The sequence below is a fragment of the Protopterus annectens genome, chromosome 4.part0 (genome assembly GCF_019279795.1).
Source record: "Protopterus annectens isolate FY-2018-M chromosome 4.part0, PAN1.0, whole genome shotgun sequence".
Taxonomy (NCBI): Eukaryota; Metazoa; Chordata; order Ceratodontiformes; family Protopteridae; genus Protopterus; species Protopterus annectens.
Window position 1 is genome coordinate 1,309,116,668 of NC_056733.1, and position 24,848 is coordinate 1,309,141,515.

The window sequence follows — 24,848 nt, forward strand, 5'->3', positions numbered from 1 at the left end:
TGTTAGCTCTAGATCTTGGTATATTGGACAGGTGTGAGCCATGCATCGTAGAGGTAGCTGTTCATCGTTGTCAAGTTGCACTGGCACATCCATGCTGACTGTCAGATGCACTGCTGCTACCTTAACATGACTGATGTCTGCTCAATGAGTTTCCATCACAAGGATGGCCAGGACCACGACCCGATTGCCTGCCATGTCTGACTGTGGACACCTCAACCACCAATGGAGCAGTGTAAGTAGTGCCACATGATTGGGAATGGCCACATTGGGTAACAACAGATAATGTGGCTGACCTATACCCACAAGGATGCCACCCCCATCCCAGAAGATGTCCACCACAGACACTGCCCATTCTGATGTGTCATTCATGCAATCCACTGAATCAGCAACACAGTAGAGGCAGTCACACATGTCAGCCTGTGCCACATCTACAACCCTCAGTATTTCTCTGGAGGACCTATGGGAATGTGCCTGTGCCTCCATGACGGCCCTAAACATATTCTGAATGGCATGGAAAGACACACCTAGATTAGGAGGAGGATGGACAGCAGGCCTCCTACAAGCACCCTTAACAACCCTCCTTCATGGCTGCATGGCACCTTGCCCACACTTTGATTATGGCTAGAATCAACGGGCACTGAAGCCACAGTAACCACACTTCCCTAATTGAGTGTCTGTCACTCCACCTGTTCGATATCTGAGGGCTCACTGGAATGGATTGGAGTAGGCCTACTGGCTGTGTCCGAATGAATTACAGGTGATGGCTGAATGTCAACCTCAGTGTCAGATTCAACTTTTGCATTCCCTGACTGTGCCTCTGTTTGGCCACCGTCATCACCGGAGTCTGCCGATACTCTGACATCGGGTAATAAGAGTCCTACACTTCCACTGTCAAGCTCAAATGTGATAATAAGCAGCAAACACAGGAAATAAATTAATAGCTACACCTCTATAGTCAAATGTATGCAAAACTAACAGTGATGCCACTGCTACAGTCAGTACAGCAATACACACAACAGTCCTGATACCCACATCACACATATGGATAAAAGTTATATATTTGATTTAACTGCCCATCACCACTGACAAAATATGCTATTTGGGTTACCATGTGCAGTTGATGCTATGCTTCCTATGGACAATGGTCCTGGAAGAAGTTAAGCAAATGTTAAGGGCAACATCATCACAATTAGCTGTAACACGGGGGGGGGGGGACTTTTTGTCTTTTATATGTCCATTAACTATACTTTCAAAAAGAACTTGGATGACAAGTCCAACCTAAGCCCATGTGTAATCAATCAGAATGTTCTGTTAATTGCAGCTATCTTCAATTGCCCCCAAACAATTTATTGTTAACACAATTAATCTATTGCTGTAAATATTTTACTATACAAGCATATCTAACAAATGAAATACATAAGCCTACCTGGAAGCTCCTCCTATGACATACTTGCTGTTCCTGAAACAGTAGCACCAATGTCAATGACATGCTATTCCGCATTTTTCTGGGAGCTGTCTGAATCCCTGACAGTGGACAGGGACTCTTCATTTGCTGTTAGTGGTGGCTGTGCAGCAGCCACCCCCTAGGTCCCCATCAGATCACTGGTCACTGCAGCTGCTGTCCTCTATGCAGATGAGATCATGTCAGTGGCCCTATGGCACAACTGATCATATGTCCTGCTGTGGCCACCTACTGCATTCACATCAGCAACTATCTGCTGGCAAATTTGCATACTTCCTGACATATCTCCATGTCCCCTCTCAAACAGAAAGGCACCATGCCACCTAAAAGCTTACGCAATGACCCAATTCACAGGGTCACTGAAGGTTTTTTGGGCATGTTGACATACCTGGGTGCCATAGTTCTAAGTGATCTAAAACACAATAGAAGGATAATACATATAAGTATCACATAATTCAAAAATCCTGTTTCCAGATAAAACAGGAAAGGTAGCATTACACTATTACCCAGTGGAGAAACATAAAGCAGTCAAGACATTTGAAATATGAACAACAGGAATTGTGTGGTTGTAACATATTACATTCACACACAAAACAAGGTTTGATACAAAACAAGGAGAGTAACAATAGCAACATATCTTTGTGCCAAAAAAGAAATACAGATTTCTTCGCTAATCCCCAGAAGAACAGGTAAATGACACATTTTGTTAACAAACCATCAGTGAAATTCTAAACGTGCTATCAAATTAACTATTCCTGAAACATGTATACAGATTTAACACAGAACATTCCATTTTAAGCTATTGCTGATCATCTCTACCTGTGAAATGCTCTGACAAACATGCCCATGCCATCAGTATAGTTCTAAGTAATGCATACAAATAAAAGTGTCATTTGCTAATTAATATATTAGACAATTATTAAACAGACTTTTCTTAATGACATTTCAGCATGTGCACTATATTGCTGAACAATGCAAGTATACATTCCCAAGGTCAGTAGTCTTCTGTGAAGATATATACCAGAGTAATAGCCTCTTCTGTGTTCTCCACATAAACAAGTCTCCTCACCTTTAGGTTCTCTAGGTACATGGTTGCCTTTTTATAGTATAGATTCAGGGATGTGAGGATGGTGAAGATGCAAATGAGGAGTGAACTGATTAGAATTGATGAATCCGAAATACTTGGGTCTGTGTATGAAAAATAAACATAGTGCAGGTAGGTACTGCCTCAGTGTTTGTTGCTAATGGATTGCAACTGTGCATGATTACTGGTAGGGAGAAGGAAAACACAACAGCAATGCAGACTGCCCTACATCCAATGGGTGTGCCAGGTTTGACTTACAAAGTTTAGAAGTAATTTTATTAAGGTTGGAAATATAAGTAACCGGCACACAATTCACAGGTTCTGTTCATTAACATCCAACCTCCCCTTCATTTGTTCACAGCTGTGTATTATTGTCATTTAAAAATCCTCACACATTTTAAGGACAATGATATAGAATGCCTCAGATTAAGACAAAAATGAGGAACAAACACATAGAGGTAAGACAGAGCTGCATTTTTGAAAGCAACAGTCATAAATGGCTGTGTGATCACTCAGTGCACCACATCCAAAATTAATACATGTACAAACAACTGTCATATGGTTTGTTAATACTGTGGATGATGTTCCAGTTGGTTGTATGCAGAGTGGTTTCAGTTCCTAGCTGCAAAGCTGTTTATGTGCAAAGATGGATAAGGCACACTTACTGTGTTCTGAAGGGTCAATGGAGAGAGTTCAAATCCAGACCTATCTAAAATATTTCATGTGTACTAACAAGTATTGTGTAGTGTTTGTTTCATAGATTGCTTTTCTTCATTTCAGCTACTTTTCCCTTTTATTTATTTTGCCAGTGTTTTGGTGGTGTGCCATTTAGAGCAAACAAAGGAAATGGAGAAAAAGAATGTCAGGTTTGGCTGTGCTTATCTCATTTGCATGATGCTTAGCAGTGTGCAAACCAGGGCTAAAGGTACACAAAGGAAGCAAACAGAACACCTGCAGATATGCCATCTATAAAAGGGGAAAGGCCAGTAAGGATACATTGTTGCAATTTTTGCTTTCCATCATGCAACACCACTAAGCAACATTGTGTGACAGTTAACAAGTTAACAGTTAACCAATGCCTGCAGCCATCGAACATCTGCAGACTGGATGCAGACAGTCAATAATTAAAAATGGATGCATTCCATTAATACTGCTGGGCATTGCGCAAACACACTAACTGGTGTTGCACAGCAGTTAACACAAAGAAATTAAAAATGAGTAGGAAATTATGGGAATGTCACATAACTAATCCTGTGACAGCAGGTATAAGTATAAGGCTGGAAAACAGATGGCCCTGGATTTTAGTACAGGGTGTGCAACTGATTTTTACTGTTGTGATAGTACAGTTTATAGCAACGACCTGAAAAATATACAATTGTTATTTCAACATTCTTGTGGCAACAGGTGTAAGTTTAGGGCTGCCATACACATGGTCCTGGCTCTTAATACAGGATATTCCACACATTTTTACTGTTGTTCCATTTCCCATTATATTCACTATCTTTTATAACACTTTAGATAGTGGAGCTGATATGAATTTTATCCTTATTCTGTTTTCAGATGTATGACTGAGGGTATACTGTTTACTTTATTTCTGTAAGTATAATTCTTCTATCTTGACTTGGATGGCCTTCACAATTAAATAAGACACATACACAACTGGATCTATATACAAGAACCTTGTCAGGTCACACATATAAATGTGTAAGACCTCAAACTTTCACCTGTATTTATGAATGATTTCTGACTATGTGTGGGCAGCACATCTTCTGTACTAAAGATGGAAAATCACATCTGTGGAAGAAAATGTATTGCCCCTTATGCCCAGGTTTGAATCCTATGCTTTAAAGATCAATTTTACCAGTGTATAAAGCCAAAAACAAACTTAAATTACCTAACATTTATCTTCCAATGTTCAATATATATTTCCAAGCTATAACAGCAAACACCCCTCAAACTAAGGTAAAGTGTCAAAAATTAAAACTGGTGAGATGGTGCATGAATTAAACCAAAAATGCACCACACGGACTATCAGACAAGTAGTTTAATAACCAAACAATACAATGTTCAGCAAATAAAATTGGTCAAGTGTCAGATTAACCTTCCAGTTTAAAAAGGGTATTTCCAACCTGCTTGGCAATGTTAGTCTCTGCATTGCACAAACACAGTTGGCATTGCTGCTTGGGTTTGCCTACTCTCAGTAAGTACAATAACAGGAATTGGCAGGAAATCATTAGTTACCATTGCTGTAGTTCAGATGTTAGACATGTCTAGAGTTAGAGGTGAAGGTGTCAAGTTTAGGGTACAGAGGTGGGGTGTTCAGGAGAGCAGGATATTTACTGGACTCCTGGTAAAGCAAAACAGCCAAAGGATTCTGCAGGGGGGCTATTTTGGCTCCTAGTACAAGCCTGAGGCTTGGAGTAGTTTTGCTCAAGCTGTATCCAGTGCTACTGGCATCCCACACACTGAAAATCAGTAATTTTAATCAGTTACAGAGGTGCAAGAGGGATACCCTCAACTAGTGGTTGACTGAGTTTCAAACTGCTGACATCTCACAGTTGTGTAAGTATGATAATAAGAGAGTACTTGTAAGACTTAGAAAGATAAATATGGGCAAGACTGGTATGCATAATGCTTTTCTGTTTCTTTCTGTTCCTTCTACAGCTAATGCCAAAATAGAGTTTAATTGACAGGCTCACACTGAGGAAAGTAAGTGGTATGAATGCAGCACAAGAGAAGTATTATTGTAGCTTTAAAAGTGAAAGATAGATTTTTTTATTCAGTTGTAGGAAATTGAACATGAATATCCTAACTGTAAAAGCAAATATGCATGCATTAGTTTTTTAACACAAACCAACTTTAGGAGTCAAGTATAAGACTGTAGTTAGAGGTTGTGGGCTCAAATACCACGAATAACAACTATACAATATTACATTATAATTACATACAATTAAACTCTATACAAGTGGCATAAATGTCCTGCTGTTAACTGTAACCTGTATAATTGGACCAAGCATATGTACAATATATGCACATTTCAAGGAATACTTTTAGTAATTTGTAGTTATAATGTGTAGTTATTAGGATGTATACTTAAATATAATACTTCAGATAAAATAGTTGTATAATTGTATTAATGCACTATATGTCACATATGATGCTACTATTTTTATCTCTTTTTTTCTCTCAACCTGACTCTTATCTCTTTTTTTGTTCTATTATTTATCATCATAATGTTTCCATTTCATCCATCTGTAATGAATCACTAAATGCTTCACAGCACAGAGAGGTAGGCCAGCCTCAGTGGATCAGCCTGCCACTGCTCCACCGGCTGCAGCACCAATACCCAGCACGTCTGGTACCCAACCTGGCAGGACTGCTTCTGCTGCCCCTGCACTACCTGCACCCTTAGGTAGTACTTCCCCAGCAGATGGTGTTGTGGTACCCTCCAAAAACAGTGGCAGAGGTGGGGATTTCATCATCCACCTTGAAATGCCAGAGTTGGTGCATAGGGTTGTGCACAGCAACTTTGGTGTACACCTACAGTGGATGGAGAGGCTGCTCTCCCTCGTGGTATGTAGGAGGAGATGTCAGGCACTCCAGCCACCAGCAGAGTAATGGGACAGTGACGACTGTCCAGTGGGTGGGGACTAGAATTTCACTTTCTCCATGTTTGATGGGCATGAGCCTGGGTTGTCTCCTCCCTCAACCCAATCATGGTGTACCTCACCTTTTGTGTCCCTTGCCATCTCTGTGTCTTGTCTTGTCTGGCTTGTTTGTTTGCATTTGCTTCCTCACTTACCCAACTTACCTGACCCAGAAACACCAAGCTCCCTTTCACACTATTCCTCTCTTACTGAATAAAAAATAAAAAATGGACACCTTTCCCACAAAATAATATCTCCCCATACATAGCTCTCCATTTCACGCACATGTCTTTTTTGATACACTTGATTTAGTTCAATCAGCTGTACAACATGATTACATTGTTGTCACCCCTCTTTCTGGAGGTGACAGTCCAAATTCAACTAATATTCTGCACATATTTTAAGTTTACACTGTTGAACAAATGGATAGCTATGTTTTTTTTCTTACATCCTCCTGCACATTCCTGCATTGCTTTCCTTTTGTTCTTCCCCCTGCTTGCTCCCCATTCCACCACTTTCCTATCTACCCCATTTTAACATCTAAAATATGGTCAAAAATAGAATCAAACACACACAACACACATGAGACAGACATTACTCTAGAATCTACCATAAGTCAATTCAATAAAAGTTTAAAACAGTATTTTAAGTCACACTAATTATGTCCTTGTTCCAAGCCTGACTAGCACTCTCATTGTTATTGTAAGGTATATCATCAATGCTACTATATTGATTTGCAATTTCTAGGTTTTTTTACCTATCAAACATGATTTTTGTGAAATTGTACAACTTGCTTGTTGCTATAGCCTGTAAATAGTGATAACATGTTTTATGTTTTATGTAATGTCTTTCTGTTTGTACCTTGGAGCTTTTCTCTCTGGGCCTCTGCTGAAAATGGACATGTATCCAATTGGACTATCCCAGTCAACAAATGTAAAATAAAATAAAAATAAATAAGTACAATTAAAAGTAATGGATCCCTTCACTTTTTGGCCTCTTTGCTTGTGCAGAGTTTGGCATCCTGCACCAATGCCAAGTGACAGTGAATGGCTCTACAATACTGTGGTTAGCTCTGTGCAATGCTGCTTAACCCTGCTGCACTACATCAACAAGCACAATAGCATATGCTGAATGTATTATAAAGAATAATGTCATTGCATTATCACTGTTTATTTAAAAGTGCAACATACACCTGGATTTGAACCCAGTATCATCTGGGCTCAAAAGAAATGTATCCATGTATTTACACTCAATACTAAGACTCTGAATTTTAGCAAAGAAGCTTGAATGTGCATATTGCTTAACTACATGCAAACAGGGCAAGTAATGGAAATGTGTATCTAGCATGTGCAAACACTTTGCCAGCAGTCATACAAACCCACCTCTAAACATTGCACTATGCAAAATAAATATTAGAATGCATTATTGCTGTTTACTGCCAATTTACTCTTCATGCCATGAAACTACATGTGGAAACATAACGAACCGATGGTCCTATCTAACAATATGTTACATATTCACAATGCAGCCATATGTTGCCTTCCCCCATGCACTGCAACCCTGGTCTCTCAGTACTTGTTCACAAATATATGAATCACACTACATAAATTAATAACAAATGTGTGATATATAATGCACATCAATCTGGTAACATGCCGAACTATAAGTATCTTCACAGCTGAACATGCCTCCACATCCACCAACTGACCCTGGGAACTATCGACCCATAAACCTAACCAGCCTTATCTGCAAGGCTATAGAAAGAATCATCATAGACCTTATCCACAAGCACATAGGCAACCTACAAACTTTTGACCTGACCCACTTTGGTTTCAATGAGGGTAGATATTGCTTATTAAACCTAGTGGACTTCTTTGAGAATGTCACCAAAGCCCTGGGTGAGGGAAAAACAATGTATACCACCTATATTGATTTAGCCAAGGCCTTTGACACAATCCCCATTCAGGTATCTTTGAGAAACTCTCCTATCTGGGGATTAACCCATACATTGCTAGATGGGTAGCCAATTTGCTTACCAACAGAACACACACTGTCAAAGTTGGGGAGACAATCTCCCCCAGTGGACCAGTTACCAGTGGAGTACCACAAGGATCTGTGCTTGGGCCCTCTACTCTTTGGAAATTATCTCTCTGAAGGCCAGGCAAAGGTAGATGGCCTGTGGATTACCAAATTTGCAGATGACTGTAAGCTGGGTGCAATCATATAGAGACCCCCAACAATGTAAACATATTACAGAAAGGGCTGACACAGACAAATGACTGGTGCCAAAAACATTGCTAGATGGGTAGCCAACTGGCTTACCAACAAAACACACACTGTCAAAGTTGGGGAGACAATCTTCCACAGTGGACCAGTTACCAGTGGAGTACCACAAGGATCTGTGCTGCACCCTCTACCCTTTGGAAATTCTCTCTCTGAAGGCCAGGCAAAGGTAGATGGCCTGTGGATTACCAAGTTTGCAGATGACTGTAAACTGGGTGCAATCATATAGAGACCCCCAACAATGTAAACATATTACAGAAAGGGCTGACACAGACAAATGATTGCTGCCAAACTCCCAGACTGAAACTTAATGCAAAAAATGCCCCATTGTCCCCTTTGGCAAAGAAGTAGCTCCTGCTAATTATGATATAGATAGCACCCCTCTAAGCTCAAACTCAATGTTGTGAGACTTAGGAACACAGGTTGGTAGCAATCTAAACTTCAATCACCATGTGTCTGTAGTGGTAAGAAAAGCATTCTACATTGTGCACCTCATAAATAAGGACATCACATCCAAGACCAGGGAGGTCATAGTTCCGCTGTACTCTACCCTTATCAGACCACTAATTGAGTACAACGGTCCATTCTGTATGCACCTCACCAGACACCTGCAGCAACTGGATAGACCACAGAGGTTTCAGACCAAGATAATTCAGGACTTCCAAAACATGACATACATGGGAAGACTGAAAGTCCTGTCACTATACTCAGTATCATACAGGCTGCTGAGAGGCAACCTGTGCCTAGCCTACAGAGCAGTCTCTGACCCTGCCCTAATGGAAATGCTGGGCATCTGCAAATCAAATTGGACAAGAATAACTTGCTCCAGGGATCTCAACCTAACCTATGACATAAACAGAACATGCTAGAGAGAAAGATGTATCTCCCAGCAATTGCTATTCCTCTGGAATAGGCCCCAACTCCATGTGAAGCAGAGCTCCTCGCTTACCCGATTCAAGCACAACCTTGACAACTGGATGATTGAACATAAATTTACCCTAGGGGTGGCACCTATGCCCCTCATGGACAGGGTCAGTCGGTGCTGATCACAAAATCACTTTGCTTTCAATGATCATCTAACTATGGTCAATAAGGGTTCTCAGGTCTTTACATGTCTAGGCCTGTAAAGGCCCTACGGCCATTAGCCTAGTATAATCATATGAATCTATGAATCTATGCAGGCCTCCCAACATCTTCTCTACAACATCCACTGATGATTTCATCCACTATAAGGTGTCCTGCAGCCTTATAAAAGTCAGACTTGTGCCTTAGTGCCTGCTTAAAGTAGTGAGCTCTATAGTCTGTGTACTTAGATAGGTAGGGGGTTCTGTTCACTGCAGTCAATTGTGTGCGTGTGTGTGTGTGTGTGTGTGTGTGTGTGTGTGTGTGTGTGTGTGTGTGTGTGTGTGTGTCTGTGTGTCATTCTGTCTAGCCAGAAGAGCATAAAGTGTGCATCCTACAGTTACCACTCCAGTCTCATGGATTGACAATATTTTGACATTTGCCTATCCCTACACATCCATTTCATGCATTTGTCTGAAATACAGAGTTCTGTAGTCTGTGTACTTAGACAGATAGAGATTATGTTCTCACCACAGTCAACAGGTGTATGTGTGTGTGGGTGTGTATCTGTGTATGTCTGCTTGTGCTTGTGCACTTGCTTGACATTAGAGACTGCCTTTTATACCTGCATGTGGGACACTGCTATAGTTTCCTCACCAGACACTGCTAATGTCATCACCTATAACGGATTTGTGGATATGCACTATTCCCAACAGGACAGAGTCAGAGACTGGCCTCGAGGTCAGGCAGAAGTCAGCTCAGTCATCCTGTACATTACAGATCACAGTGACATGGCTTTCAGTCTATCCACATACATAATGGCATGGTTTACAGGCCCTGTGTTTTTTGGTGAGAAACCCCTGTGGTCTCTCCAGCTGCTGCATGTGTCTGGTGAGGTACATGCAAAAGGGAGCATTATACTCTATATTAGTGTTCTGATGAGTTTGAGTACAGTGCTGTTATATAATTCTCAGATCTGAATACCATGGCATGACATATAATGTGCACAACATAGACTTTCAATACCACTGTCGACACTTGGTGGTCGAAGTTCAGATTGCTATCTAGATGTGTTCCCAGCTGTTGCATCACTGGGTTTCAGCATAGCAGGAGTGTTGTCAATGCTGTAATTAGCAGGGAATTCCACTTTGCAGAAGGACAAAATAAAGACACACTTTTGCATTTATTTGTAGATTGTGTGGCTTTATCACCAATCATTTGTCTGTGTTAGCTCCTCCTGTAGTATGTTATCATCACTGGTGGGCTCAATGAATGAACACAATATGCAAGAATCAGCAAACATGGCAAGCTAATGGCCATATACTTTAGCCTGAACTATCGAGAAATAGATTCCAAACTGTAAAGGGCCAACACAGATCCCTGAGGTACACCACTAGTGACAGCTCTGCTGGTGCAGGTTGATTCACCAACTTTCACAGTATGTGTTCTGTCAGTGAGCCAATTGGTTACCTAGCTAGTGATGTAAGGGTTAATCCCCAGCTGGGAGAGTTTCTCAATGATACCTGCATGGGGGATAGTATACAAACCCTAGTCCAGGTCAAGACATGCTGTATGCACTGTCTTACCTTCATCCAGGCCTACCACACAGAATCAATGTGCTGTGACAATATCACAAATCACCTATAGTATGACTCAGCACATACAGCTTCCTGACACAGTTGAATACACACCTCAATACAGCCTCAACACAGACTACGTTCTTGTAGAATGGTGTACATCAAAATGCATCCATCTGAGTTGGGGGGGACAGCACCTGATGCATGTGTAGACACATCCTGACTCTTCTCATCTGTGAGGTAGACCAACATGTCATCATGGACCTTTTTTCTAAATGGATACTAGCAATATCCCAGCTGTGTGCAACAGACCTGTGTGAGTTCTTAATGCTACATCATGTCTGTTACATCTGTTAGAGGTCCTCAAAGCAGTCAATGAGGGATAGCAGCACAACAACTCTATCATTCTTTTCAACTTGACAAGCCCAAGGCATTTGACACAAATCTGCAATGAGGTATTCACACGACACTGTCAGATGTGGCCACAAACACCTATATCACCAAGTGGGTAGACCACTGGATCCCATATGTGGCATCTAAATATGTTGAAATGTGTGAAATGACCTATGTCTCAGGTCCAGTGATCAGGTCCATATGTCAAGGTTGTCTGCTAGGACCTTTCCTGTCCATTATGTAAGTCACAGATGTTATGAATGACATATACTTCCTGTATCCAAACAGCTGTCTGAAAGGCTACAGACTGTGGGCAAAAATTGACTCTAACTGTGATATTAGTATAATACAGACAGTATCAACACACACCAAAGATTGCTGCCACAGCCGTAACAACACCTGCAGTGAACAAAAACATGGGGGGATTTGTTATGTCATGAAAACAAACACACAACTGAAGGATAATGACCTGTGTCCTGGGATAGATGGCATGTTGAACTTCCACCAGCATGTGTCCACAGTGCTGACTACTCCTTTGTATGTAACATAACTACTGAGTATGTGAAGGGCATCCACATCACAGGCTATAATACCTCCATAGTTCACAGCATTCATCACACCAATAACTGAGTGCAATGCACCCTTCTTCACGTACCTCCCTGCACATCTTCCAGTAATGTGTAACTGAAGTGTACCACCCTTGCCACAGTGAACTGTCACACATCTTATTGGCCATACCCAGGTATTCTTTTTGTTGCATAAACATTACTATCTGATGGTACAGAACCCTGTTCAAGTTGTTACACCAGGTGCATTTGGGATACCTATTCCGGTGATGCACACAGTACATACATAGCTGTTTGACAACATTGATGGCATGGGTAACATTTGTGACAGTGTGGATCATGCTAGCTATTTATATATATATATATATATATATATATATATATATATATATATATATATATATATATGTGTGTGTGTGTGTGTGTGTGTGTGTGCGCCATGCACATCTGTCAACTAGCATGTATTTATCATAATATCACAGGTATAGCAGTGTCCCTCCTAATACCTCCAGCAGATGTTACAGTAGTTGTTCAAGTGTATCTGTGCAGAACCATTTCTGATCACTCTAAATCACATACGTTATACCAGAGACATGGGATTATGGTCTTATTCTAATATGATCCACGATTGTGCTTGCTTCTTTTACTGTTGTCCATAAGCCTTTACCTGTGACCCACTTGTTGGAGACCTCTGCTGAGATTACACTCATATTCAGGAAAATCAGTTTGCACAGCTTCACAATATGCTTCCCACCCCAATTGTATATAACATCCCTGATAGATGCCCTCTGCATTGCTCAAGTAAGGATGCTTATCTCACAAAGACATCTTCCCCATTGATATGTCATCTTGTGTGACAGTCACATAACACACATTTCCACCATGCAGTCTGTAATGTACCATACTGATATGTGATTGGTGTTACTGTTACAATTATCTTCCATTGACATGTCCTTGTCTACTGTATATTAAATTGTTTTACCTGTCCTCTTTCCATGTGTTCATGCCTACAATTTATTTGTGTGTCCCTATTCAATACACACACTTCCCAAGTGTTTATTTTACATTGCACTCCATGTATACTTGCAGATCATTTACACAACTTCTGTACAAAATGCCTGGAATGGGATTTCACAATACTCTGCATTGTATACACTGTCTTGTCCTCTGTTTTGACCATATACCTAGCTATATGTTAAGCCCTGGTAATCATTGTGGCATTCTATGCAATCCTGCTAACCTACTGTGCTCTGAGATAAATGGGTTTGCTATCCCTGTAGCTTTGCAAGGTTTCCTGGCTGGCAACCCTGTTGCCAGCTATGAAACTGCACTTGTTTATGGTTAAATGAGGTGCACAGCATGAATATCTAATTAGCACTGCTGCTCACCCCGCATCATCGCACATGCATGTAAACTCTGTGTAGGCTTCACGCAAAGCATGCACGGCTTTTACTGAAACCCAGGAATTGTTTATTTACAGGGGTCAAGCCTCCCTGCACCCTCCAAAGCTCTTGCTAATTATATATTCTAACTCTTAGATTGCACAATTCACAGGGAAAGGGCAAATTCCCCAACCCAGAGAATCATCTAATATACTACTTTTGATGACAGGTGTCGACCATCTGTTTAGTGGGCCAAATTGTATCAAATAAACAGATGTCAACAAAAGTGTTGTTTAACAGGGTTATCTTGTAGTGATCAGTGGAACAGACAAATTAGATAATGGTGTGAGGAGCCTTTCAATTCAAGTGTACATGAAGATAAAAGTTAATAAAATTTAGAATATTAAAGAGACAGGTTAAGTAAAATGGGAAAATTTTAAAAACCCTAAAGTAGCCTTTTGTGTCAATAACAATGTCAACTGTTTTTCCTTACCCAAAATAAAATTATACAGTGGACTTCCAATATATAATAATGCAACTGATTAATTGGTGTCCCTAAATCTTTAAAAGGGTGCAGCCAATCTGGTCTTAAACCATATTAAATAATCAAGCATTTCAGCAAACACATATATATTCAAGTAGTCAAACAATATCATACATTACAAAACTTGCTTCTGCCTTTGCTTTCAATAAAACCCTTCCGCTAGGTCATAGAATTATTAATAATTCACCATTTAGTAACTAAACTAACCTAATTAGTTATTATTACTGTGATTGTCAGACTGTCCCTACACATATAACTTGATTACAATCAAAGTGGCAGTTCATTTCACATGCTTCTTTTAATAATAAAACAATATCAATGTAAGTTTAGCTTCTATTTCAGAGGAAACTGTGTTGCTTTCCAAGCAGTTATTCTGACACTCCCTGGCACAGACAGTAACTTCTGATATTCAGCTTATTGATCACTGCAGCAGAAACCTTATCTATATGGTTTATATCATGCCAAAGATATAATGGCCGTCCACCTTTCAAAGATTCAGGGCACATTCCACATACCCAAACTGTTAAGCAGCTCAAGCTGAGCTGACTAAAGGCAAGTTTGGGTGAGAAGCCCTTCAGATCTTTACTGCTGCAAAAGAGTCGCTCCTCTGAGGCTTTCAAGGATCAAGTATCAGCTTGTGCTTTCCTTTACTGGGCAGATACATTCCCTTTGGGGGAAAACTTCTATTTTCATAATTTCATTGATGTTTTATTACTTTCTTCTTCTTCATGAAAGTTATTGTAAAGCTAGTAGTGTTCATAGGTTCATAGGTGTGTACTAGGCTAATTTCCCTTGAGCATTTACAAGCCTAGCCCAAAAAAATTGCCCACGCACTGTACCACCCAATGTTAGTTCACAGTGTCCTATCTAGTAGGGCAACTGGAGTGATCCCAGGGGTGAACTTTCTGTTACTCATCCACTCGTCAAGATTTCTCTTGAAGAGGGTGAGTGAAGTGCTCTGCTTGACATAAATGGGAAGCTTATTCCAGAGTATGGGCAGTCTTTGGTAGGTGGACCTGTTCCTCCAGCATGTTCTATTACAAGGTTGTCATTTCTGGAGCATGTGGCGTGGGGGATTGGGATTTCTTTAGGTGTAGCATTTCAAGTAGGGCTGGGTCAGACATGGCTTTGTAAGTCAAGCAGAGATCACCTCTAAGTAGATGATAAGAGACTGAGAACAACTGAAATTTCTTGAGTCTGTCCCTGTAGGACATGTGTGTAAGGCCTAGGGTCCTTTTTCTAAGGTACTTTTGTGGCCTCGCCAGCTGTTGTAGGTGTCTGTTCAGGTACATGCCAAATGGGGCATTATATTCGATGATTGGTCTAATGAGGGATGTGTAGAGAGGGACAATGATCTCTTTCTTCCTGGATGTGAAACCTTTGGTTATAAGATGTGCCATGTTGAAGGACCTTCTGACCACAGTGGCAAGGATGTGGTTGAAGATGAGGTGGCTGCCGACCTGGGTGCCCAGATCTCTTATGGCCATTTCTGTGTTCAGTGGGCTCCCATCAAATTGGTAATTCATGGGAGCTGAGTTTTTTCCAAAGGGGATGATAACGCATTTTTTGGCATTAAGCTTCAGGCCATGGTTCAGACACCAGTCATTGGTCTCAGAGAGGCCCTTTTGTAGGATGTCTGCATCGCTTGGGGAGTTGATAATGACTCCTAGCTTGCAGTCACTAGTGAATTTGGTCGGTCAGAGTCCTTCTGTGTTGGGCTGGACTTCTGTGAAGAAGATGCCAAACAGTTGAGGGCCCAGGGCCAAGCCCTGTGGGATTCCACTTGTGACTTGTCAACAGTCTGTCTTGGAATCCACAACTTTCACTCTGTGGGTACTGTCTGTGTGCCAATTTGCAACCTATCTAGTGATGTAAGGATTGATGCCTAGCTTGGTAAGTTTATCAATGATACCTGAGTAGGGAATGGTATTGAAGGCCTTGGCCGGGTTGAGGTAGGCTGTATGCATTGCCTTACACTCATCCACAGCCTTGGTGACTGCCTTGAAGAAGTCAACCAGGCTCAGCAGGCAGGATCTCCCCTTGACAAAGTCAAACTGTGTGAGGTCAAGAGTTTGGAGACTGCCTATATCTTTGTGAAGCAGGTCCATGATGATGTGCTCCATAACTTTGCATACCAGACTCGTCAGACTAATGGGGCAATAGTTCCCAGGGTCTGTAGTTGCTCTCCCTTTATACAGTGAGATGAGTGTAGCAGTGCACCAATTCATTAGGGACATAGCCTGAGGTAAGGCTGTGATTGAACGGGGCACACAGATGTGGTGCCAGTTCATTTTATAGCTCATGTAAGATGCAGCCAGGGATATTATCAGGTCCCATGGATGCTGCATTCTTGACTTTGGACAACAGAGCTTTTACCTGTGCCACAGAAATGGTGGGTACCAGGCTTTCTTCTGGTATTATGATAGAGCCCTTGGTGGGGGAGAGGGGTAAAGTTGCCACTGAATCTGTAAGCCAGTATGGTGGCTATATCTGTTGGCTCAGTATAGGAGGTGCCATTGTGCAATAACCCAGAGCAAATCTGGGTATTGCTTTGGAGGATTTTGATATAGCTACAGAAGGCTTTGGGGTTGTTTTTGTTGTCAGACACAATTCTGCATTCATAGCTGGCTTTAGAGGATTTGATAAGGGATCTCAGCTTTTTGTTGAGATTGATAAGGGAGTATTTCCAGTCTTGTGACCTCATTTTTTTCTGAAACAGTTTCTTCCTTCAGTTGTAGAGTTTTTTTATGGCTGAGGACCACCGGATTGACTTCCTTTTTTTGGAGGAGGGTGTCTTAGCTCTATTTGGTATGGCAAGGTCCATGCATTTGTGTACATGCTCATACAGTGCATTGGTATATGACTCAGCAGTCATGCAGCTATTTTCCATTGGCATGGGTGCCAAGAGGTTAGCCACCTCTGTTTTTTAGGAGCCCAAAGTTGGCTTTAGAGAAGTTTTTCAGGGTGGTCACCTTAGCAGGGGTTGTAGGTTAGATGGAGGTTTCCATGGTGATCAGTTTGTGGTCGGATTTAACCAGGGAGGAATTGACTATAGTTGTGGAGCAATGGTCTCCCATGTTGGTGATAACCAGGTCGAGGATGTTGCTTCTTCTACTGGGGGTCAGAATGAGCTGGTCCAGGGCATTGGATTTGATAAATTCCAGAAAACATTGGCCTTGTACATTGGTAATTGAATACTTTTCCCAGTTGATGGAAGGGTAGTTGAAGTCACCCAATATGAGAGTATTGGGTTGGACCTTGATAGATTCCAGGGTGGTTAAGAACTTTATGTGAGAGTCTAGGGACATGTTTGGGGTTTTGTAGCAGGTTATGACTTGTATCACCATCTTACCCAGTGTTAGTTGTACTTGAAGTATCTATGATGCATTATGCTAGACTACCATTCTAGAGGTGTGCGTATCCATTAAGAATATGGAGACACCACTAGCTTTGGAGCTTCTGGCCATATTCTGGGGCTGAAAGGTATGTAATGAGTTGTAGTCTGGGAGTGCAGGGGTGCTACCTGCATCTTTAAACCAGGTCTCCATTACAGCACAGATGTCGTGTTTTAACATTCTGTCTGGAGACTTTATGTACTTTTAAATGGAGCACTCATTATTTTCTGACAGTTTAAAAGTAGGATAAACCAACTGAAAACATATATATATGTTTTTTGTTTGTGGAGAAATTGTGTTTATTTTCCTTGTGGGGTCAGCATATTGTTTTAAAGTGCTTTTTACTGTGTTATTTTTTCTGTCAAAAAAAAAACTATTTTTATGAACTGGTAGTTTTGCCACCATTTGCTGCTTGTCTTCTCTGGGTAAGAGGCATCATTTTCAGTTTGACCATGGAGCAGACTACTGGTCCAATGGTCAGCCCTTGTTGCAATCACAAAAAGAAAAAGTTAAGCAAACACCTTTGCCACTATAGCAGGCTAACAATTTGCCTCAGCCACAGCTGGGTGATTCTGCTGTGGCCATCTGTTATACCTTAAACCATTCATCTTTTAATTAGTATCTTTCTGGTGTAGCGCCTACAGCCAATATGAACTAGGATTAGCCATGTCCTCAATGGGCAAGGGAGAACCATTCTTGGTCTTGGGAGAAGGAATAGGGAAGGTTTCTCTGTTGTGCCAGAATGCTGTGTCCATCCATGGAGAAGCAAGTGTTGCCATTAGTAACCAAGAGTGGCACGTGCTATTAGGCTGCAGGACTGTAGCTCCCCCAGCTGTAAACAAAGAAGAAAATAAAATAAAAAAGAAAATAAAAAGAAAATACAAAAATAAAACAAACGAGTGTCGCATAACATCAAGCATGCACTGCGTCATTTCTGGACTGCTGGTGAACCAGTCTGGAGCATGTGCACAGAAATCAGACTGTCTCACCAGCAGTCCAGACTAGGAAGAGAGCATGCAGCAGCACTAACCCAGATGTCTATGCAGTTACAACTGCATGGACTTGAAGGGGGATTGGACTGCACAGGCTCGCTGGACAGACTTGCTCTCGTCGCAGGCTTTGGATGAATGGGTTAGATGGAAGGACTTGCTTTGAATGGATGTTACAATCCATTTTATGGACTGTGAGGTAAGGAATACAAAGTGTGTGTGCTATATGGTGGTCGGTAGAAAACAGGCTTGAACCCTGTACCTTGGGCCCAGGTGGCAAGAGCCTGAATTCCCTACCCACCACCATTTGTAAAAAATTTGCAGATTTTTCCCTCATATTCTCTGGTTTGATTCTTGGCTGGGGTGCCTTCTGTGTGGAGTCTGCATGTCCTCCCTGTGTTTGTGTGAGTTTCTTCTGGGTGCTCTGGTGTCCTCCCATCTTACAAAGACATGTGTATGGAGTGTTTCCTCAAGGGCCTCTGCTGAAAATTGGCTTTTGTTCCAAATCAGACTTTCCTGGTTAAAAAATGTTAAATAAATAAAAATGACAAGTGTGAATTTCAGACTTCATATTCTCAGAAAGTACATGGTAACACAAAACCTTTTATTCTAGCAATTTTCTAAATTTATAAGATGAATATTTGAAATTTGTCCCTATTTTGGGGTCTGTATCTCCCCATTATTGGCTTCCTCCAGGTTTTTTGTGCTGAGAATGAGAGCTATGGTAAGAACTGAATTCACTGAATAAGTTTGGGGGCTGTATTCCCCCATTAATGGCTTTGTCCAGGTGTTTTTGCTAACAGGTTGAGAGCTATGGTGAGAACTGAATTCATTGAATATGTCTGTGGGCTGTATTCCCCCATTATTGCTTTGTTCAGGTGTTTTGTGCTAAGAGCTTGACAGCTATGGTGAGAACCAAATTCACTAAATGGTAGCCATTTCAGTTTCCGTCTTCCTCTCTTTCCCAAAACAGCTGAATTGGCATAGTGGTATGTTGTTCTGACTGTTTTGCACAGGGTCCTGGGCCCAAGGTTGGCAGTGAAATATATGGTGGTAATACAGCATTTTATTTTAGCAACTTTCCAACATTATACAAGCAATGTTTAAAATGTGTCTGTTTTTTGGGCTCCCCCCCCCAATAAATTTTGGCTTTTTCCAGATTTCATGTGCTGCAAAGTTCAGAGCTACAGCTGAGTGTTGAGTAGATTTTACAAGGAGCTGAGAGATGCAGGGGAGCAAAAGTTTAGTGCTGCTTATGCTATGTCTGCTTGCATTGTTAATAGCATAACAGGTGGTGTACTTGCTTTTGATGCAGAAGGCTGTGGGTTCTACTCTCACAGTAGGTAGATGTATTGCTGATACTGTACTGTGTTGCAAAGGAGGTGGATGCTGCACTCCTTTTTGGTGAAGATACCTAGTAACTATGAACCTGTTATCAGTTTGCCATCCATTCCCTATTGCAATATTACTAGCTTATCATTTTTAGTGTAACATAGACAATTTATTCCTCAAAGGTAACAGGCACTTTATTTGTAGATGAAACAATGAAATATAAAGTTTGCTAGCAGCAACCTCTTCATTAGTTACAGATCTCTTTAATGTGGAATTATTTAGATGACTTTCACTTCAGAGATTGTGTGCATTTACTGATATTGGTGGACTGTAGCAGTTTGAGTAGACTTTTATGATGGAAATGTATTGAATTGGGCAGTTTTGTCATTACTGGTGCATGCATTTTGTTTCATTGTTTACTGGAAAAATGTTCAAAACAAACTTAAAACACCCTCTAAAACTGTACTGTATTGTACAAGGAATATAATTTAATACAATCAGGAAGGTGTATGAAAGAGCATGTGCATGTTTTGTGTGCAAGGGGCCTGTGATTTGAAAACAGCCCAAACCCAAAGTTAAGCTTTATCTGCCGCTGACAAAATTTATTTTCTCTGAATGTGAGTTTCAATGCTGTTTCAATGAATGTGAGTTTCAAGGGTAGAGACGTTTTAGTATTAAGTCTGTTTTCATTGTGAGACTGCATTGCTTTGTTTAGCAGATATCTATTAGTGTTTGCACTGTAAATTGCAAAATAAAACTTTCAAATGAAGTCCAAATTATCTCAGAAGTAAAACAGTATGCACATTAGTGTTTATGATAAATGGGGTGAAATAGCTAAGTAATGGTTCATTGGAATGGCTGCAGGGGGCAGCTCCATTCAACCATGATTTTGTGAGGGGGGAAGGGCGGCAAACTCAAAGACATCGCCGGCTGAATTATACCTCTCAACTGTCTAGATCTTTGCAGAATAAATAGATTTTTGCTTCTTATTTTTGGTTTGTTCCTCATATAATTTGTGGTTTTCTAGCAAATCATTTAGGAATTAAGTCACTAAATAATGACAGACACTGAGTTTCAGACTTCATAACCTTCAGAAAAATGCATGCTAAAGCAAGACCTGTTATTCTATCAACTATCTCAGTTTATACAAGAGCAATTTTTAGTACTGTTTATATGTTCCCCCAATATATTTGGCCTTGTCCAGATTTCCTGCATTAACAGGTTGAGAGGTATGTGCAAATAAATTGCTTTATAGAATTAGGCATATCTAAACCTCTCAACTGTCCCCCATTTTGGCTCAAAATATTGCTCTTCTCCTAATAATCCCTCTGCAAAATGTCAGTTTTGGAAGAAAGTGTGGAGGGTTTACAATTAATAAATAACTGTAATAATCAGAGTTATAGATTACTTTTATTTCAGAAATGCATGCAGATTCTTTTATTTTGTCAGCTGCTCAAGTTAGCAGTACTAATATTTAAAAAGTGTCTCTTCTTTGACAGGTTTCCAGCTGTATTGTGTGACTATTTTATATTTTTGCATCACATTTTTGGTCTGTTTTTCATAAAATTGTGTTTTTGGCAAATTAGTGGCAAATCATTAAAGACTGAAGTTAGAAAATAATGACAGACATTTAAGTTTCAGATTTCATACCCTTCAAAAAATTCATACTAATGCAAGACCTACTATTCTATTATTTTTCTATGTTTATAAGAGCAATATTTAAAAATTGTCCTTATTTTTGGGCCTTTGTCCCACTTCTATGTATGGCTTTGTCCAGATTTCTTGCTCTGAGGTTGGGAGGTACAAATGTGTCAGGGCCATCACAGTCAGTCAGAGACATTTCAAATTGTGACATACGTGTTGTACCCCACTCCACCATGTAGTGACTCTAGATGTGTCCAAGCAAGTCAAGGAGCAGTTATGCATTGTAAATGTGCAGAGTATCCCCCCATCCAAGGTAGACACAAGTACTACAGTGGCTTTTCATCTGTCCTTTTGCTGAAGGTTCTGGTTTCTGTCATATTTTATACTGTTGATTTATGCTTATTATTATTCAGAAAGTGCCTGTTGCTCTGTGTTTAAGTGACAATGCTTTAATGACCATCAGGTAAGCTTATCTGAGATTGTAAGGTCCAAATAAGCTTTAATAAGCATACTGTTAAAGAATTGCCAACACTGAAAGATTTTCTGTTGTTGCCATGCAGAGAATACTTACATAACTAGATAATGTATAAACCTTGGGTATTGAAATGCATATGCCAGTATTTGTAATAAAGGATAGGATTACATTATTTTAAGAAGCTCATTACATTTGTTGGAGACTTGCAGTCATCTTCGCAGGCTTTACCTGTAAACTAAACAGAATGCCAATCTATTGTGTGTGGTCCATAACCTGTGCAGTAATCCTTTAAGCAATGTATGTCGAGCTTGTTTCTTGTTTGCTTTTCATTTTTTACTTTGATCATGTTTTCCCCATGAAACAAGTAGATAGTTGTTGTCAGGCAGCAGGTCTTTTTTAGATAAGAAACATTTTTACAAGTGGGGGTATCACAGAGATTGCTACTTTCAGCATGTTAATCAGTACTTTAATAAATTAGAATTAGAATTGCAGTGCAAGGAGAAGTGGTTTGAGTTGAGTGCTGCTTGTTTTTCTTATACTTGATTTTGACTGGCATTCCAGTAATGTATTTAAAAAGTAATTTATTTTTACACACCTCACAACCTTTTTGTTTCCATCTAGATATTAAGTAAGCTGTCATGCAACCAATACATTGAAATATTTTTTTCTTCTAAACTTCATTTTGTCTTTATTGGACTCTCATAATGATCGTTTGGCACCCAGGGCAGCGTATTTAATTAAAGTTACAGTTTTTGTGGTTTTGAGCATAGCTCCTCCCCTTTCTAGTTGGCCACACCCATTCCCATTGATCCCACTCATTCAGCTGTCTCCTGCGGCCCCGCTTCGATTTGAAGTCACCAGCCGCCACAGTTAGTAACACAATTGGCCCCATTTTTCCTGTCAAAAAGAAACAGAAAACTAAGCATCTATCTACTTCTCCTCAAATTTCTTTGGATAGGAGTAGTTTGCTGGGTCTGGCTCAATGATTAATTCAGGCTATTGATCCTAGGGTTGCCACCTTTTCAAATGCCCAAAGTGGGACATTTTTTGTAGAAATGTCAGATTTTGCAGGACAAAACAAACCCATGACCAGTACAAAGGACAGAACTTCACTTTTTTGCCAAATAGAAGCTTGTTCTTATAGCATTTGAGTTGCTTATGCTACTTTATATAACATTTAGGTGTTTCAGATAAAAAAAATAACTGTGGGTTGGGTGCCGGGCTGGCAACTCTACACTGTAAAACTCCACTGCCAATCATGAGTGGACAGGTGATCCGCTGTGGTGACCCCTAACCGGGAAAATCCGAAAGAAAAGAAGATAAAAAATAATTGTTTTATGCAACTATTAAAGAAAACTCAGGAAATATTTTTGTCCTAAAATCTCAGGACATTTGCCATTTTTTAGATTTTTTTCACAGGACACAACTGCCCAAAGAGGGACTACCCCTCACAAAGTGGGAGAGGTGGTAACCTTAATTGATCAATCTTGTAAAGACGTTTCTGGTAAAAGAAAGAGGGATTCCTCTTTTCCTGATGAGATTCAAAAATTTTAATCTGAACAGGAAGATGCATTGACAAGAAGATGCATTGACAGATTCAGTGTTTTTTCCTCAGATTTCTGATTCAGACTGTGGGGGTTTCTCTTTCTTTGAGACTACTGCTAGAATGTGCAAGTTTTTCAGTGGGAAAACACATAGGTGTCTCAGTACCTCAGATACTACTATGAGTTGTCTCAGACGGATATTCCAGAGCCTACATCCATTCCTCCTGTTCTGCCTGATTTAGTGGATCTGTGTGTTACTGCCTACAATTTTCCTGATAGTCAGCCATCTGCCCCTAGAAAGGCAGATAAGATATGTAAAGTTCCTCAGTCTTTTAAATTTTGTGTGCTATTTCCACAACTGGCCAACAGCTATAGCCTTAGCTGGTCTCACCGCTGCTAAACACTTAAATTCCAATCCCTTTCTTTCTGATAAGGATGGAAAAAATATTGATATATGGGTAAATATGTGTACTTCTGCAACTCTGATTTTCAGAATTTGGAACTGGTAGGCTCATATGTTAAAAGTTTGTTCTGACAGATCGTGAAAGTATAAGGAATGTTTTGTCTATAGTTTCTTCTTGTGAGGAAAAATATAATTTAAATAGCTTAGTTTCATTTATTGCACTTGTAACATGTGTATGACTCTGTTGATACCCCTTTCAGGCCTATGGCCACTGGTACAGTTTTATGGAGGTTTGCTTGGCTGCATTCTCAGAACTGTCCAGATTAGATGTTAAAAATAAGATTTTAAATTCTCCCTTGGATAGAGATTCAGTGTTTGGCACCTCTGCTGCAGAGGTGATAAAAAAGTGTGATGAAAGGACAAACTGATCCAGGGAATCTGTAAGATTTTTCAGCCTTCCTTTTCCAAATTGTCCAAGGAATTTTCTTTCTCCTCATCCACTTTTGGCAAAAAAAAAAAAAAAAAAAGAATAAACAGTAACAGAATTCAGATAAACAGACTTTTATGAAGAAATGGCAAGGGAGTTCCAAAAAGAAATCTCAAACCTCCCAAAACTTAGGACAGTCCAAGAAGTCTGAATGACTACTTTAGAGATGTTGTGACCCACTAACACCATGGCCCGTTCTTTCTTCCAGAGAGTCTGAATCTCAATTTTTCTCATTGGCAACAGACTGTTTCAGACAAATGAATTCTGCTGAGGTTACAGATGGCAGTAGGAGGAAATGCCTCCTTTACAGCAGCCCATTCCTCATCCTCAAGATCAGACTCTTATATTTCCCCTTGCTCTTCATCAGATGCTGTCCTAAGGAGTGACAAAATTAGTTTCTCCTTCCCGGGTGGCGAAGGATTTTTATGCAAGGATCTTCCTAGTTCCAAAGAAAGAAAATGCTCACAGATCAGTTCTAGGTCTTCCTTTTGTAAACCTGTCTGTGTTAGTGCCAAAATTTATAACAATGTCACTTCACAACCTGTTACCTCTTCTTTCTCTTTCAGGTTTCCTGGTAAC